The sequence below is a fragment of the Parasteatoda tepidariorum genome, chromosome X1, assembly GCF_043381705.1.
Source record: "Parasteatoda tepidariorum isolate YZ-2023 chromosome X1, CAS_Ptep_4.0, whole genome shotgun sequence".
NCBI lineage: Eukaryota > Metazoa > Arthropoda > Arachnida > Araneae > Theridiidae > Parasteatoda > Parasteatoda tepidariorum.
This window is the reverse complement of record NC_092214.1, coordinates 71,268,468-71,272,246: the sequence shown is the minus strand read 5'-3', so window position 1 is coordinate 71,272,246 and position 3,779 is coordinate 71,268,468. Positions and strand designations below refer to the sequence as shown.

The following is a 3,779-nucleotide window of genomic DNA, read 5'->3' as shown; positions in this document are numbered from 1 at the left end:
AATTTTGAAACTCTATATATATAGTAGCAAGAACGTAAAAGTAAATAAAGTAAATGAAATAAAATTAATTTCCGCGTCTTAAATTAATTCAGGATCAACCGAGTTTACAACAGAAAGTAACTCATGAAAATCAGTATCTCTGTCTACTAAGACAAACGTATTCTCAACATATCTTCTCCACCACGAGAATTTGAACAATTTATAAACTTTTCTTTGAAATAATGCATGAATATGCCACAAAGAATGGGGGAGAGAAAGGGTTTCTCATGGCTAAACCCTCAATTTGGTTATAGAAATTACCATTGAATTGAAAAACAATTTGTTAAATACAGGAATTGACGAATTTTACTTGAGTAGGGGGAAAGATGTGCTAGTGAGGAAACAAAATCATGGGGATTTTTAACAGTATGAACATTGTTGAAAGTTAGAAGTGAAATGATGTTTTATAGCACTGAGTATCAATGTTCGAGCAATTGGGCAAAAAGCAAGTTTAGGTTCTTGAACTTTATTATGAGCATAGAAACGAGCATAATTTGAAATAGAAGCAATGGCATTACATTTAGAGCAATCCGAAAGTCTACAAGAAAATAGTACTATTTTATTCTTACTAGCAGTAGAATAAAAAGGGATAGAGTCTGTCTTTAAAATTTTTTAAAGGTCAGAGGCTAGCATAATTCTCAACATGATTATAGTAATCACATTTGTATCTGCTTTGATATTACAAATATCAGAATGAGAATTGAGTTCATTAATCGCTTGTTTTTGGGGGTAGGGGGATTAGATTTATCTTAGTGTTTATATGAGGGAATAGTGTTAGATTGATTTAAGCAAAAGGAAACTTTATTCCCCTTAAATGTTGATTCTAATGGGGCAATAATATTGGGCAGCGAAATTTAAACGTAACTAAATGACTTCTTCGTGTGTCTTGCTAAGATTAATAGAAGATATATTCATGATTGTTTATTAGCCGAAATCAAATTATTCATTTCCTTTGCTAATATTATCTCTAAGTTTACCGGACAAATAGTCACCATAAGCATAATTTTGTTTGAAAACTGAGGAAAAAATTTGCTAAGGAACAAATGAAGATTAAAAAGCTTTTTCTAAATATCCGATAAACGTTTCTGAGTATCTGGAATAACAGCTTGTAGAATAGCTAATTCACACCTGTTAACAACCCAATCAATACCATGAGAATTATTAATGCTACATTTTATTTGAACAAAATTATAAAATGACTAATAAACGCTTGCATTTAAGCAAAACAATACTGTTTTGATATTTTTCTCAGATTACTAAAATGCAATGAAATTAAAAATAAATCAAACATTTTCACTGCTACACCTATTATATTTTTACCATCATTATTGTCATAAAAATACATCTTTTTACTTCCATTATTTTTCTACATGTTTATTTTCGGACAGAGTTTGCATTTGACAACCTTGCCTGAATAGAAACAGCCCCCTAGTGAACATACCGTTCGTGGAAACCGAATAAATTTTTTATTCAGTTTCCGACTAAAATCTTATTTCACCGTATAAATTATTGAAGTACTGCAAGGTACATGCTCAAGAATAATGTATGAATGAATACCCGATCCTCCCAATTGTAGTTGGAGTGAGAAAATTTCGAAATTTTGAATGGGCTACGCCCCTTATTATTGTTTATAAAACATGATTTAACTTTAAAAAAAATTAAAATGGAATAAGAATGATTCTTTAACTTGGAAAATAACAGCGCCATAAACGAAAAAAAGAAAAAATATATTTATAAATTTTTGGTGTATCAGCGATGGAGTTTTAGTAAACAGGGTCAGACAACAACGGTTAGGAAGAAATAAGCACAGTGAATTGTGTGCTGCATCTTGCTCTTTATATCTTTGTCTAGCGTTTCAGATACTTATGCTAAAAACACAGTTCTAGATTTATTTGATATTGTTTCAGTTTTGTTTTATAACCATCATTGAACAGGTGACCCAATTTTCGGGGTTTACGACTGCTAATGTTTAACTCCGTAGCCTTGTAATTTTGAAACCAATCCAGAAGTCATGGGAACACTAGGATGGATCAAGTATTGGGAGAAATTCGCCTTCTTTGATAGATCTAACCCTCATTTGCTTTACATGGAGAGGAGAAAAAGAAAACCTCCCATTTTATCCTATCACTAAGGGGACTCTAGCTCATGGTGCGTCTACCATTGAGGATATTTTACGTCAGCACTTTGGTCGGTGCGAGGCGAGTGCGGAATTCGTATCGATGAGGAATTCGTACAGTTCGTACAATCTGCGTGTGAAGTCGTGCACTTTACGGTAGAACAGTTTAACGAGGAAATATACCGCTCACCCTCGGTCCCTTCGCAGCTCACCCAAAGTTGTCACTCACTTGCACACTGACCGCAGTCAGTGATGCTTAACGATCAGTCTATTGCTGGATCCGACTTTATTTGAAGCCCTTCCTGTGAAAATCAAGTTACGATCAAAAAAGTAGGAGTTATTAAATGAAAACTACGAAATTATACCAGTGCAACCGTAACTACCAGAACTGCATAATCTTTTTTAAAGCACTCGTGAGCGCCAGTCAGATAATACTTCGATAAAAAATTTTATTATATTCATCTGAGTAAATATTTTATATGCCATGCTAAGGTATTGATAAATCATAATTTCAGGCAATTTACGATATTTTTGGTAAACAATTCTGATACAATTGTTCTGATTACCATATCTTTCTTCTAAAATATATGGTATTTTATCCATTTTATCCATCTTTTTCCGGTCATACGGTGAATGATTGCCAAAAAATGATTTTCATTTTTATAGTTATTATTAAACCATATTAAGTGAAAATTGCAAAACTGAAAAATAAATTTAACCGAATAAATCATTATTACGCCATGCTTTAAGATATCGTGATAAAATTACTAAATTTTATCACATATTATGAAATCAGTTTTATTGATAATTTTACCGAAATCATTACCAAAGCGCCTCGGTAGAAATTACCGCGTTATTTGGTCTCCCCAAAGAGCCAGAAATGTGGTAAATTTTACCATATTTTGTTACTTTTTCTCGGTAAATGTATATAAAAAAGTGAAGATATCATATTACCCTAACATTTTGAGAACTCATAATCAATTAAATTTCAGCGAAACTTTTAATTTTGTTTCTGAATCCTATAACAGAGAAAACTCAATTTAATATTTAAAATGATTTCCTCTTTTATTTTACAACATACAAATCACAATGGAATTCTGAGAAATTTTAAAGTAAAACATGGAGGTCATAAAAACATCTCCAAGTTTGAAAGATATCGAAATAAAATAATGATCACGCAATTTGAAAACATCAAAATGCTTTTAGAAGAAAAATGCTTTTAGGAAAATGATGGTTTCCGTGTGTTCTTAAGAAATATGTATTATTTTCTAAGAAAGACAGAAAGTTTCATCAGGTTATCAATCACATCATCTGAAAATTGACTAGAAATAATATTATTCAATTTTTATGCTCTTTTTTTATTGATCGTCGTTCATATTACATGAAAAACGTATTTCTACGACGTAATCAATTATTTGTCGGTGAAGATAAATTGAGAAAGAAATTTGTAATTGGACAATGAATGTATTATATAATTTTAGAAAAATACAGAGCAATTTTGAAACTCAAAAATGGAATGCAATCTAATAACGGAGTTTTTATAAAGTGAAAAAAAAATGTGATTGTCTGAAAAAGTTCTAAGTTATTTTATCTTGTCACTTTTATATCTCTCTCTCTCTCTCTC

At 31.1% G+C, this 3,779-nt stretch overlaps 1 protein-coding gene across 2 annotated transcripts in view; it reads right to left on the bottom strand.

Annotated features, from left to right (window-relative positions):
* Nucleotides 1-3,779, bottom strand: part of LOC107436806 (guanylate cyclase 1 soluble subunit alpha 2) — a 465,049-nt gene that overhangs the window by 292,891 nt on the left and 168,379 nt on the right. The window lies entirely within an intron of this gene.